Below are 15495 nucleotides of genomic sequence, written 5' to 3' on the forward strand. Positions count from 1 at the left end.
AATTCACAGCAAAACAACAGCATAAACTACTATGACTATCACCTCAGGTACTGATTATGGGCTTTATTCAGTGTTAAGGTTGCAGCAAAACAACAGCATGAACTGTATAAAAGGTTTTTCAACATCGTTTTTCTGCATGGAACAAAAAAGCTGCAACTAAACAAAAACGCAGGCTAATACGCATACACAAGGATTAACTACGGCTGAGTCTATTAACTAAGGTTCCCCCCAATGTGTAAAGCGATTTGAGCATTCAGAAACGCGCTATATAAATGTAAGGAATTATTATTACTATTATCGCGTCTTTTGCATGCTCAAGTTTATTATTTCCCATGTATATGCGGGGCTTGTGTGCGCATATTGGGAACAATGCGTGTGAGCGTCCCGATGCACTCGTGCTTTCCAGGTGCACCTAGTTGAAAACATCAAAACTTTTTTTAAATTCTGCGAGCGCACCGCGAGTTGCGCAACAAGAACTACCGATCAGATTCATACTTTGTATGGAATATACACATTTCTACTCTAATCCAAAAGTTAAAAATACAGAAAGAAAATACCAAACATTTTGTTATATAGTTGATCAAAAGTGCCTTTCAGATAGAGGTCCAGCAGCCTTTCACTACATTTGTTCTCTTTAAAAGGGAAGTACTTATATTTACATGGTTAAATATTAGGGATGTAACGGTATTGTAAATACCGTCATTCCGCAATAGCAATTTTTTTCGATATTACCGTAGTCGCATGACTTGGTAAAACTATAGGTCTTCTGAGAAAATTTGCTCAGGCGAATGAAGCGAATGGGAGGTAGCGGAAACTACAATTTCCATCAGCCCAGGGGTGGCCATCATCCTTTGCGGTCTGTTGTCGCTACAGATCCAGTAATGCGGAAATGGAGTGTGTTGTTAGTAGCGGGGATGAAAAAGAGCTGGAAATGATCGAACCTAAAGCGGGTTTTAAATCGGATGTGTGGAAGCATTTCGGTTGGGGGTGTTGTTGTTGACGCCGCGCGCGTACTGAATAGCAGTGTTGTCGCATCGGGCGGGATAGAGGGTGTGTCGCGTCGCGGGGGCACTTTTGATCATTTTGGAAGGGCACTTTCTATCCAAGACTAAAAAGGGCATGTGCACTGCACATGCTGAGCCCTATGTGTGCACTTGCCTGCAAGTTGGGCAATACGACTAATAACAGTCATGGGGACTGCAGAATACAGCACACTGTTCAGATTGATGCAGACATTGACTTGTACCACAAAGAGACTTCTATCTCACTCATGGCTTGTCCTCTTAAGTGGAGGAAAGACAATGCACAACGTTACCCACTGCTGTTAACCTGGGCCAAGTCATATCTCTGTCCCAGAAACCTCAGTCCCAAATGAGAGGGTTTTTTTCTGTTGCAGGAGACATGCCCAGAGATCCCAGCTTTTACCAGATTATAGTTATATGATAATTTTCCTTTAAAAACCCATCTCTATCTAAGTGAGTGAGTGATTAAATATTGCATGTGATGAGTTTTCAACAATACTAAATTGAAACTTTATTTTTTTACATGGTTTAATAGTTTTTTGTTATTAAAATTGAAAAATTGAAGTTCCTGTTTCAAAGCTAATTTGTATGTCATTGACACTTTTGGCACTTTTTTGGGGTATTTTCATTAGTTTTGTTTTTCCTGTAAATGATTTAATAAATACCGTAAAGTGCCATTCATACCGAGGTATTATATATTTACATTAAACAAATACGATTTATTAATTAATTTATTCATTCATTGTTCTGTCATTTATTTACAGTATACATTTAATCACTTATGTTTAAATGTTACAAACTTTTGAGTTTTTAAGTTCAAAGAGAAATCAACTATTGTTTGTTTTTATGATTATTTTGTGCTGTATTATTTGGTTTCTAAGCAAGAAGTAACACTTTAAAATACAATCTCGTTTTCATGTGATTTTCTGAACTAGTAGTGTTTTGAAATTAAAGAATGCACAATAATCATCATGCATAATGATAATAATCATACAACCAAAATCTATAAATGTTGCATCTCTATTCATAACCTTGGTGTTTCTATTACCAGGTGTGTAATTACAAGACAATTAGCATTTTTGTGCTACAGGGGGAGAAAAAGTGACACTAAATGTTACCTGGAACCACAGTTTGACTTCCTCAAACATGCTGCGGTTTCAGTTGTGATCTCATTATGATATTGTAGAGCACTGTGATAGTGCCTTTTCCATCATAATGCATATATCGTGAGGAAGTTTGCGATACCCAAGACTAATGTAAAGAACTTTCCCATCTTTTCACTTCCTCCCCTACCGTTTTCTGCCAAAGCAGAGACAGTAATGTAACATTTCCATGTTTAAATCAGATCTTCACAGGCCCGAGGCCTCCATAATCTCCCTACTGTTAATTAAATGACGAGGGAGCGTAGGCGAGCCAAGAGGAGAGAGGGACAAAGCTGCTGGGTCTCCTGCCACAGCAAGACTCGTTAATATTAAAGATTTATGCTCTTCCCCCGCCATCGCCACAGCGCGTGTGTGTGTGTTTTTAGGACACTGCACTGCAATGCAAACTAGACGATCGCTTCAGCCTCAGCAGTGTGTCAGACAGCGCGGAAATTGTTGACAAATTTGTTGTGATTGTATAATTTATCATCTCAAAACACTTCTGTTTTGAGTAAGACGGAAACTAATCTGCAACAGCGAAACGAAATGAGCCGGCCGGAAGATTTACGACAGAGAGAATCTGGAATCATGACAGTGGTTATTGATCATTTAGTCTCCATGGTTTTTCCGTTTTAATCGAAAAAGTCGCAAAATGGTGATAGCGGACGCCTCAGGGACAGATTAGATTAGCACAGATACCTCAAGAACACCACCACTGCTTTTTTGAAGCATGACAAACATCGGGTCAACTAAGTTCAGGCTAAAATGAAGCTTTAAGTGGCTTGCGTGCTAAGAACAACAAGTACAAGAAGTTTTGATCGGATGACTCAGAAATAATTCACACAAAAATGTCACGTTGCCATAAATCACCGACTGAAGACTAAAAGAGATATTTTAAATATCACACTCATCTTTTATATGCAATTTCAATCCAATGCAAAAAGGAACACAAAAGCTTCAAAGTAATTTATTCAACTCAAATGATTAAAGCTCTGAAGCTTTGAGAGACAACCAATCAGTCCAAAATGGGAATAGTTTTTTTTTGTTGTTTTTACAATTTAACAAGTCAACAAGCTGAACTGGAGAACCGAATCAGTCTAATTTGTGAGCAAATCATTTACAACCAATTATGTGAACTTTTTTTTATTTTATTTAGTTCATAGTTTTGAACCAAACATTTGAAAACATTTTGTAAACTCTATCAAACGATTCACTGATTCAATTGGTAAGCAAATCCCTTGCTCAATGGAATCCATTGAAAAGTTCCAGCTCAAATGAAACATTTGTTCAGTCCAATTTTTTAGCAAACCATTTATACCAATTACATGTCCTTGATGAAACAATTTTTTTTTTAAATGTTTAAAAAAAGTTTAGTTTAGGTCAAGGAGTTTTGAACCAAACATTTGAGCAAATCATTCATACCAGTTTAGTAAACTGGATCAAATGATTCACTGATTCAATTGGTAAGCAGATCCTTCAGACTAGTTCAGTCAATGGAACCAAATGATCTATTCAAAAGATTCAGCTTAAAAGAAAACATTTGTTCAGTCCAGTATGTGAGGTAATCACTCATAACCTATTACGTTAACTTGATGAAATTATTATTTTTGTAAAAAAAAAAAAAAAAAAAAAAAAAAAGTTCAAAAGAATTATTTATTTTAGGTCAAGAAGTTTTGAATCAAAAATTTGCATGAATCATTTATTTCAGTTTTGTAAACTGGACCAAATGATTCACTGATTCAATTGAAAAGGTCGATTAAATCAAATGATCCATTCAAAAGATCTAGCTCAAAGAAACAATTGTTCAGTTCAATCCGTGAGCAAACATTAATAAAAAATTACGTTAACTTGATAAAATGACTCTTTTAAAAAAATGTTTAAAAGAATGATTTGTTTATGTCAAGAAGTTTTGAACCAAACATTGGAGCGAATCATACATATCAGTTTTGTAAACTGGGTCAAATGATTCACTGATTTAATCGGTAAGGTCAAAGGAATCAAATGATCAATTCAAAAGATCCAGCACAAAGAAAACATTTGCTCAGTCCAATTTGTGAACAATTCATTTATAACCAATTACGTGAATTTGATGAAATGATTCTTTTTAAAAATGTCCAAAAGAATGATTTGTTTAGGTCAAGGAGTTTTGTATCAAAAAATTTAATAATTCATACCAGTTTTGTAAACTGGATCAAATGATTCACTAATTTAGTTGGTAAGCAAATCCTTGAGACTAGTTTGGTCAATGGAATCAAATGATCCATTGAAAAAATCCAGCTCAAAGGAAACATTTGTTCGATCTAATCTGTGAGCGGATCATTCAGCCCAGTTCTGTAAATGGAATGAAATCATTATCTGAAAAGATCCAGACCAAAACAATTTATTCATTCTCCTTTGGCTTAATCCCTTTATTCATCAGAGATCGCCAAAGCAGAATGAATCACCAACTTATCCAGCATATGTTTTACTAATCGGATGCACTTCCAGCTGCAATCCATTACTGGGAAACACCCATACACTCCCATTCACACACACATACACTACGGCCAATTTAGTTTATTTAATTCACCTATAATGCATGTCTTTGAACCGTGTGGGAAACCGGAGCACCTATACGAAACCCACGCCAACACAAGGAGAACATGAAAACTCCAAATAGAAATGCCAACTGCACAAGCAATATAAAGCACAAGTCAAATGAATCACTTTTGTGTTGTTTTATTGGAGCGTACCAAAATGAGGAAATCATATTGACCAGTTGTGTAAACTGAATCAAATTATTCATTAAAAGTCAACTCCATCTTTAAATGCTACTTTCATTACAATCCCAAGTAAACCCAGGGTGGATTTTAAGATTTTCTGCCTAAATTTCTCCAATAAAGATGATTTTAGAACACTCGAAATGTAAAAAGACAAATGAATGATGCATTTCAGAACTGAACAGCCCTAATTCACATTCATTGTTATTATAATAAAAGACGATGGCCTGGATATAAACAAAATGCATACATGAGCTATTCAAGCAACACAATCAAGACAGTTCTTGTCAAAACTACTCAATCGGGCATGTGACGTAAAACGGGTGAGCTTATGTTTGACCGCAGGGCACTAGAGCAGCGATAGCGCAGACTTAACAGATGTTTAACCGTTAATCGCAGCAGATAAAAACAGATGCATGCGCTAAAAGTGCAAGAGGAAGCCCAAGTTTCATTAAACCCCCTCTCACCCTATTTTAAAACCACACAGGCAGCAACCGAAATACGTGGCACTACAGAGTCATTTGAGGATAACAAAAGACAGCCCTGAACTGGCGCCTACATGCCACCGCAATATACAGTACTGTGCAAAAGGCTAGTATTTTTAGCAACGATAAAGATTTAAAGTAAAATATATGCTCGCACTTTATTATAATGTACAATTCAACCTATTAACAAATCACAAGCTAAGACTATTTGTGTATGTATTAAATCATCTTAGCTTTAAATCACAAAAAATAAATGACCACTTGTGCAAGGTGTTTTAACTGGAGCATTTGAACTGGTACAGGTGCAGGATAGTAAATTTGATGTTGTTTTCTCTTCCGACTGCCGTTATCAGTCTCAAACTATTATTTTCCTTTTTCTGAAACACTTCACGGAGTTTTCCTTTTATAATTTCAGCAAATAGGACTGTAAAACAATTATTTGTTGTCCTCACCCATTCACTGTGCTCTAAGTTTACTGAACTATGACAACTTCCATAACTGAAAATCTCAGAAATGTAAAAAGGGCCCATATTCCATTTCAACTGGAAGTACATCAACATACTGAAATTAAAGTCTCAGCAACTTCGGCTTCATGCTGATCAGCCATGGGCCGGTATAAGATTCTGACAGTATGATAACATAGAATAAGAATTATCATGGTTTCACAGTATTATATTTACTGCACAAGTTAGAGTTTAGATGTGAAAACTTAAATATTTTCATTTCAAATTTTTATTTTTTCCAGTGTGTAGGTTCAGTCATTTTACTTTTATAGTGACATATATATATATATATATATATATATATATATATATATATATATATATATATATATATATATATATATAGTGATGGCAGTTTAAAGAGGCCTCTCATATGAAGAATGAAGTCACATGTATTGCTCAGGTGTGAGTTTTTCACAGACTTCAACAAAATATTGATGGTTCTGTCGTCTATCGCAGTGGTTCTCAAAGTGGGGGGTCGGGACCCCCCGAGGGGTCGCGGCGCAATGAAGGGGGGGGGTCGCCTGGTGATTTCCAAAAATCTATTTATTTTTATAAAACCATAAGAATTAACATATTTCATCCATAACTATACTGAAAATAAAAATAGTCGTTTATAGTTACTATATACTATATAGTTACTATAGTAGCTTATAGTTACTAGTTCTATTGGACTGCGACCCCTGGGGTAATTACATTATTTTAAAGGTAGCAATAGCGTCAGATGCATTTTGATTTTATAACATCAGGTTATACTTTCTGGCACATTTAAAGCACTGAAACAAATGTAATTGGTGTGTCTGCGTCATTGCATGCAAGGTTTCTGTATTTATAACCACCTCAGAGGATATTGGGGGTCACGAGTCACTGGCATTGTTATTTTGGGGGTCGCAGGCTGAAAAGTTTGGATAATGTAGATGTTGGACTGAAGCAGCTGATAATCATTTTTCACTGAAGAAGGGCAGAGGGTTGCTGAAAAACTACTGAGAGATTTCAGCTGCTGTCTGGGCTTTCACTGCCTTTCTACACCTCCCTTTCTTCATGTGCTCAACACCTGTGTCATTTCATTTTATAACACATAACTTTATTTGTAAACTAATCACATTTGTTTTCTTTACATATATGGATTTCTTTGGATGTTATCAACATCTGGTGAAAATCTCAAGTCAACAGCACCTTTAGAAATATGTTTTTGAGAAACATGGTGACATGTTCAACACTTATTTCCCCCACTGAATGTGTTGGAGCACAGAAATGGAAAGGGTTATCGGTGGAGGTAAATGAAGGATTCTTCCTCTTTTTCCTGCTGTTGCTGAGAGTGGCAGGGCGAGTACATGTGACCTTCAGATGCATCGCTGGCACAGTCAGGGCTGTCTTGCCTGCAGGCGTCCTTGAACTGGATCTGCAAGACAAAAACCTTCACACTGCCAGATAGACATCTCAAATCTCCCCTCCACCCCAAACCCCGCTCTCTCTCTCTCACTCTGCCTCTTTTCAATCTGCGCGCCTGTTATCTGGTCCCCAGTGGGCGAGTCTTATCTCAGCGCTGGATCTTTAACCTTAGCACTGAACTCAGACAGAGGCGGAATTTCAAAATGTCTCACTGGTGTATTTTTAACCTTCTTCTACAGATTGTTTGTCTCCGTTTCAGGGGATTAGATGACTCTCCACGGCATCTGAGACTCGCAATACAAGGTTTTTTCCCCTCTCTCCAGAACTACTTGACGTTCGCTTTAGACATGTGGGAAATTCTGAGATATCAGCGAATGTCTTGAGGAACTGGTTTTGGGTTTTACCACACTGTAAAAAAAAATGCTGGGTTCCACACAATCGATTTGTATTGAAGCAACATGAAGGAATTGAGTTAATTTATTGGCTTCAGCTAATTCAAGTCGATTGAACTTGAAACAATTAAGTTGTCCCCAAAAACCCCTAAGGAATTGTGTTGTTTCAGCTCATTTTAAATAAGTAGTTTAAAAAACAGCAAATGACATATTTTGAGTAAAGCTTAAGCATGTTGGCATCCTCGAAATACTTATGGTTTACCACAAAATGAAAATTGCCATTATGTTTTCACCCTGAATCATTTATGTTCTGTTGAACAAAATGAGGATGCTTAATGCTAAAGACAAAATACATTAAATATTCATAATTAATAAAGTAACTATAATAAATAAAACAATTTAAAATCCATAAATAAATTAATAGAATGAAAATATATAAAGATAATAATATTAATATTCCCAGAGATGGGTTGTGGCTGGAAGGGCATCCGCTGCGTAAAAACTTGCTGGATTAGTTGGCGGTTCATTCCGCTGTGGCGACCCCAGATTAATAAAGGTACTAAGCTGACAAGAAAATGAATGAATGAATGAATAATATTAATAATAATAACAACAATAATAAAAATAATAAAATGAATTGAATTATGACATACCATAACTCAAAATATGGCTGGAAGAAACGTCAATAAAATCCAAGTAAGGAGTTCATACTTGATGAAAAGTCTCAGTGGACATATGAATGGCACAGGTAAGGAACTCTAAGGGAACCATTCCCCTTATAACATTGTGCTGTCTTTTTAAGGACGGGGGTTTGTCACTGATCCAGTTGAACAGTATATTCTTTTCTGACAGCAAAGGCTAAAATGTCAAATCATGTCAAATGTTTGCCTTGTCAGGCAAACATCCAACCGGCCAACCTAAAATCTCAAAGACAATAAATCCAACTGTAGCTGAAGTCCAAACATACAGCTCACAAAAGTGAATAAGCTCGAATAACAGGACAATTCTATAATAAATGAGTGCAGTCTCCCACTTCCACCTTACATTTACCACACAATGGCGAATTACTTGAGCTGAGCTTTTGGAAAGCGGTGTAAAATGAGGATGTTTTGAGTATTGAAGGTAACTTTTTTTTTTTTTTAGCAAAACTAAAGATTGACAGAACACATGAACTACAATCAGTAACAAGAAAAACACTATTAGAAAATATCATATACAGTCAAGCCTGAAATTATAAATACACGATTGCAAAATTCTGGATTACTTTTTACTTAAAGAAATATATTTCTTCCACAATGATGCCTCTCGTACATACACACAAAAAATCCTGAGTGCCTTAAAATTTTAAGCAGAATCAATTTACTGTATGAGTGCATTTAACTGTAACTTATAAAATTAAAGTTAGAACAACTTAGTTTAATAAGGTACAATGACCTAAAAACATATGCTGTCAGGACTACTTGATCAGATAATTTTTTTACAGTGTAGTCTCATTATTTTTTGTGAGAAGCCGGAGTCATTTCTGGTCAAAAATTAAAATTTGCTGGTTGAATAGTGGTTGAAAAGTAACTTTAAAGTCAGAATTTGGCAGGGGTATGAATAATTTCAGGCTTAAATGTATTGAAGTAGAATAATGTGGGTAAATAAATGGTTCTTCACTTTTCCACAATATAGAAGTCAGTGGGAATTAGAAATTGTTAGGCCCATTTTAAAATTTTGGGGAAAAATATGCAATTTTTATGGGTTTACTTAATGAGTTAAGCTCATTTAGCAGTCTTTATTGTACAAAGTTATTTTGCTACCTAATTTGGACCTTTTTTAGGCCATAAAAAATAAAATAAAAATAAAAAACTAAAAAGTTATTAAAAACCTACCAAAATGTCTGATAAGTGACATTTTTTGCACTAAATTCAAGTTAACACGCATGTTACTTGCAAAATGGTTGTAGTATCAAAATAAAAAATTTAAATGAAAAAATATTTAAAACGTTTATAACTACATTACAAAATTAAAAATATGAGTTTATATTTAAATATAGTTTATAACTTGCATAGTTTATAACTTGCATAACAAATACATAAAACTCCAATGCCAATGTGTGTGCAAGAAAAATTGCACAAAAAAACACTGTAATTGCTCCCTATAAAATCAATAAAAGTGCAAAATAAATACATAAAACACAAGCAACTCAAATGCCAATGTCTGTGCAAGAAAATTAGCACACAAAGCAATGCAACACTAGTTAAAAATCAATAAACGTGCAAAATAAAATGCATAAAAAAATACATGCAACTCCAACGCCAACTTCTGAGCAAGAAAAAGAGCAAAAACACTGCGTCACTTATTATAAATCAATAAATGTGTAAAATAAATACATGCAACTCCAATGCCAATTTCTATGCAAGTAAAATAGAACAGAAAACACTGCATCACACATTATAAATCAATAAAAGTGCTAAATAAATGCATAAAAATACATGCACCTCTAATGCCAACATCTGTACAAGAGAAATAGCACAGAAAACACTGCATCACTCACTATAAAATCAATAAAAGAGCAAATAAATACATGCACCTCTAATGCCAACATCTGTATAAGTTAATAGCACAGAAAACACTGCATCACTCACTATAAAATCAATAAAAGAGCAAATAAATACATGCAACTCTAATGCCAATATGTGTGAAAGAAAATAGCACAATAAACACTGCATCACAGCATAAAAATAATAAAAGTGCTAATACATAAATATAAATGCAACCCCAATAGTAATATCTGTGCAATACAAATAGCAAACAAAAACACTGCATCACTCACTATAAATAAAAAAGTGCTAAATAAATACATAAATATAAATGCAACTCCAATAGTAACATCTGTGCAAAACTAATAGCACACAAATACACTGCATCACTCACTATAAAATCAATAAAAGTGCAAATAAATAAATGCAACTCCAATGCCTTTGCAAGAAAAAAAGCACAAAAAAACAATGTTTCATTTTAAAAAATCTATTAAAGTGCAAAAAAAAAAAAAAAAAAATAGATAAAAAAATATGCAACTCCAATGCCAAATGCTATGCAGGAAAAAAAGCACAAAAACACAGCATCACTAACTATGAATTAATAAAAGTGCTAAATAAATGCATAAAAACACATGCAACACCAATAGTAACATCTGTGCAAGAAAATTAGCACAAAAAACACTGCATCACTAACTATAAATCAATAAAAGTGCCAAACAAATAGATAAAAATAAATGCAACTCCAATAGTAAAATCTGTCTAAAACAAATAGCACACAAAAACACTGCATTACACACTATAAAAATCAACAAAAGTGCCAAATGAATACATAGAAATACATGCAACTCCAATGGCAACATCAGTGCAAGACAAAATAGCACAGAAAACACTGCATCACTCACTATCAATCAATAAAAGTGCAAATAAATACATGCAACCCCAATGCCTGTGCAAGAAAAATAGCACAAAAAACACTATCATTTACTATAAATCAACAAAAGTGCTAAATAAATAGATTTAAAAAAATGCAACTCCACAAGCAATGTCTGTGCTGGAAAAATAGCACAAAAACACAGCTTCACTAACTATAAATCAATAAAAGAGCAAAATTGATGCATAGAAAACAAATGAAACTCCAATAGTAACATCTGTGCTAGAAAAATAACACAAAACACAGCATCACTAACTATGAATCAATAAAAGTGCTAAATAAATGTAGAAAAATCATAGACTGTAAAATATATGGACATAGTATCCGTGACGTCACCCATAGGTTTCTGAAGAGCGCAAAAGAAGCCACAAGTACACACGGCCACCCGTTGCTATTTTGTTCGCGCGTCATCGCACTCACGACGGGATACCAAACAAGGGCAAAGAGGCCGAGAGTGAGCGGAGCTACAGACAAATACATTTATAGAGATGGTATGTAAGTAAATAACTTTACTCACTAGTAAATGGAGGCCACGTGAATGGTTTGTGAGCACAATTAAGTGCACACAGCATTCCATATAATCTGATAATTGTAGGAAATAATTCCAAAAGGAAACTGACGGTGTAAAGCCACATAAAACAAAACAAAAATACGATGAATATGTTGAAATCAGTGGCTAATCTGCCCGAGTCAGCTGAGGTGAAGTGACGGCAACAGCGAGACCTAACTGTCAATCAAGTGGCCACGCCCTTAATTATGCAAACTTAATATAACCTAATATAAAGGAAACTAATGAGTTACAAAAATTCACCCCCTCACAGCTGTCATGAAGGGTAATATTAGCTTTTATGAACCAAAATCGTTCTTTGTACCAGGCTATAAACACCTTTTTTTCTGCTGTAAAGTTGGCCATTCTAACAGTGGGCTTAATTGAAATTTGCTCTATAATGGAGCCAGGACTAGCGGAATTTCGATGAATTGCAGTTTCAGTTACTTCCGTATTGGCCTCCCGAGGGAGAGCGGGAGGTTGCCACTTGATAAAAATACATGTAACTCCAATGCAAACATCAGTGCAAGACCAAATAGCACGGAAAACACTGCATCACTCACTATAAATCAATAAAAGTGCAAATAAATATATGCAACTCCAATGCCTGTGCATGACAAATAGCACAAAAAACACTATATCATTTACTATAAATCAATTAAAGTACAAAATAAATGGATAAAAAAAAAATGCAATTCAAATGTCAACGTCTGTGCAAGAAAATAGCCCAAACAACACAGCATCGCTCACTATAAATCAACAAAAGAGCAAAATAAATAGATAAAAAATATGCAACTCCAATGCCATTGTCTGTGCAGGAAAATTAGCACAAAAAACACAGCTTCACTCACTACAAATCAATATAGTGCTAAAAAATACATAAAATACATGCAACTCCAATGACAATGTCTGTGCAAGAAAAATAGCACAAAAAAAACACTGCACCACTCACTATAAATCAACAAAAGTTTGTTAATAAATGCTAAATAAATACATTCTACTCCAATGCCAATGTCTGTGCAAGAGAAAAACAAAATGTTCCACCCAGCAAGTGTCACAGCAGCACACAAAACGCTTTTATCATCATGCAAATGCAGTGCCCTTGGTTGCACAAGGTTCATCACTTTAAACAAATATTTGGACTGTCCTCTGTACGTTGACACCGTGCCGGGGGAGAGAAATGTCATGTTTAAACACTAACCCTGCTCGGGTGAACGTGTGGATCGTGTCCTTCACAGCAGACCGTCCGCTGACCTTTCCTGACTGTAACGTTATCGTGTGTCATATGGGATCCTGCTGGAGGCAGAGACGTCACCGTTTCTCCTCAGCGTTGCTGGAATTCAGCAGATTAGCGCAGGAACACCCGTTCAGGACACCATACACCCCACTAGAGCAAAGGCCATCATATCTGGGTGTTATTGGTATTAAACTTCAATAGGGTCTAAGTCATGAGAGAGAGAGAGAGAGAGAGAGAGAGAGAGAGAGAGAGAGAGAGAGAGAGAGAGAGAGAGAGAGAGACAGAGACGTTACAGCGATTATAGCATGGTTCAGCAGTGTTGTCGACACGATGAGACGGGAAATGATGAAAGCAAACTTTAAAACAGGATAGAAAAAGTTTGGTATGAATAAAAATAATATGAATAAAAAATACATACTTATTATATACTTTTAATAAATATTTTAAGATTTTATTAATAATTTAAGAGCTTAAACAGTAAAAAATTAAAGACACTAGGGTAGACGATGAAAGCCAACTTTGAAGAAAATATAAAAAGTTTGGTTGCCAGCAAGGTGCATTATAAAAAATAGACTTTTAGTTCAGATTTTAAATAAATATGTAAATAAAATATGCATAATTTCAATCAAAAAAACTAATTTATATTATAAATAAACATACATCATTATTTTTAATGATGTAAGATTTTAACAAGCGTATTAATATTTATAATTAAATCCTTTAATTACAGATTTTTGTTGTTGCTGTTTTACCATTACAGAGATCTAAAACGTCTTAAATCAATACGTCTTAAATAACTTTACATATTAATTTCCATTTCAATGATTTAAAATAACCTTACTTATCTAAAAATCCTTAAAAGAAAGAAGAAACCCAAAAGAAAGATGTCTACTTTATAATTGAGTAAATTTAAAATAAATGTAGAGAAAATAAACATTACATTTTGCTTTATCAGCCAATATTTATTAGAGATCCTCAAAAACTAACACCTAAAAATACATATACTTTAACAAAAAACAAGCATTTTTCACAATAAATAAACCTATTTCTTTTTGTTTGTTTGTTTTTAAAATCTGTTTAAAGACATTTGTAATTTTTGTTTTTAAATTATTTTGAACTATTTATTGTTTTTATGTTTTCCCCTTGTTGTGGGATTAACTTATGATATTTTTTAAATCTTCTTGTTTATGTAAAGCACCTTGAATTTCTATTGTGTGATAAAAATGTGCTAAAGAAATAATTTGTCTAGCCTCAATACATAAACAAATAAGCAAAACAAATAAACAAACAAAAATAAAACTTGCATAAATAAATATAAACAAATAAGCAAACAAATAAACTTACATAAAAAGGACCTAGAATAAATAAAAGAGTTTAGAAGGAATAAAATAAGAAAACTTGTTTAAGACTTTAATTAGTTTTTAATTATTTGAACTATTTATTGATTTTTTTTTTCTTACACTTGTTGTGTGATTAATTTATGATTTTTTAATCTTCTTGTTTTTGTTTATATGAACAGACTTGCATAAATATATTAATTAAATAAATTGGCATAAATAAAAAAACAAACATACATATATAAACTTGCATTCATAAATAAACAAATCAATAAATAAATGAACTGGCATAATTAAACTTGTATTTATAAAAAAAACTTCCATAAATAAAGAGAAACAAGTGATGTGTCTTTATTCAGATGGTTTGAGGCTAATATTGAGGTAGTCACATTTGCCAAATGTAACAATACCAATGGTCCACTACACGTTTAACCAGCTCTCCATTACTCACAGCACTGATAAACTCAACATCTGAAATACTGAAACTCCCGGTCGGGTCAAAGTCTGCCTGGCTCTGTCATTACATGCAGAACAGCTCGCTTTAACCAAATAGAAACGCTCATTATTCAGAAAGAAAGGCTTTTTGTGGTCCAGAGTGCTTCTCTCGGAGCTCTTGACCTTCCACATACTACAGAAACAACAGTCCGTCTAAAGGCCTCGCGCACCGGGATCAGTGTCCAGCAGAGTTTCCATAATGCACTGTGACTCCCATGATTCCTGTGGCTACACTCATGTCATCTCAATCACCAAAAAAAAAAGAAAATGCGATTCACCTCATGAATTCAGAAAACACTTGAGGAGAGCAATAAGAGATTCAGACGATGAGCTCAGATGATAGTCTAGTAAAGGCACTGATATTCACTGACTGTGTGTATATCTGGGCTGAAGATTTCCTTACAAGTCCTGAAGGACTCCTAATAGTGAGGTTTAATAAAACTAAATTGTGCAAAATATCTGTACAATACAATAATACTGTCCACACACTAAATAAACCTAAGTAGGCGACGCAGTGGGTAGCACGCTCGCCTCATAGCAAGAAGGTCGCTGGTTCGATCCTCGGTTCAGTTGGCATTTCTGTGTGGAGTTTGCATGTTCTCCCTGCGTTCGCGTGAGTTTCCTCCGGGTACTCCGGTTTCCCCCACAGTCCAAAGACATGAGGTACAGGTGAATTGGGTATAGGCTAAATTGTCCGTAGTGTATGAGTATGTGTGTGTATGTGTGGA

General features: G+C 34.6%; 1 protein-coding gene across 2 annotated transcripts in view; it reads right to left on the reverse strand.

Moving 5' to 3' along the window:
- The window catches only part of nrip1b (nuclear receptor interacting protein 1b), a 56591-nt gene that overhangs the window by 20917 nt on the left and 20179 nt on the right, over nucleotides 1–15495 (reverse strand). The window contains exon 1 of one of the 2 annotated variants that reach the window (XM_021479444.3): nucleotides 12900–13139. The exons of the other annotated variant lie outside the window; for it this stretch is intronic. The gene's annotated coding sequence lies outside the window, so the exon portion shown is untranslated. Of the gene's footprint in view, nucleotides 1–12899; nucleotides 13140–15495 lie in introns of those variants that run through there. 2 annotated transcript variants of the gene reach the window in all.

The sequence above is a fragment of the Danio rerio genome, chromosome 10 (assembly GCF_049306965.1).
Source record: "Danio rerio strain Tuebingen ecotype United States chromosome 10, GRCz12tu, whole genome shotgun sequence".
NCBI classification, from domain to species: Eukaryota; Metazoa; Chordata; class Actinopteri; order Cypriniformes; family Danionidae; genus Danio; species Danio rerio.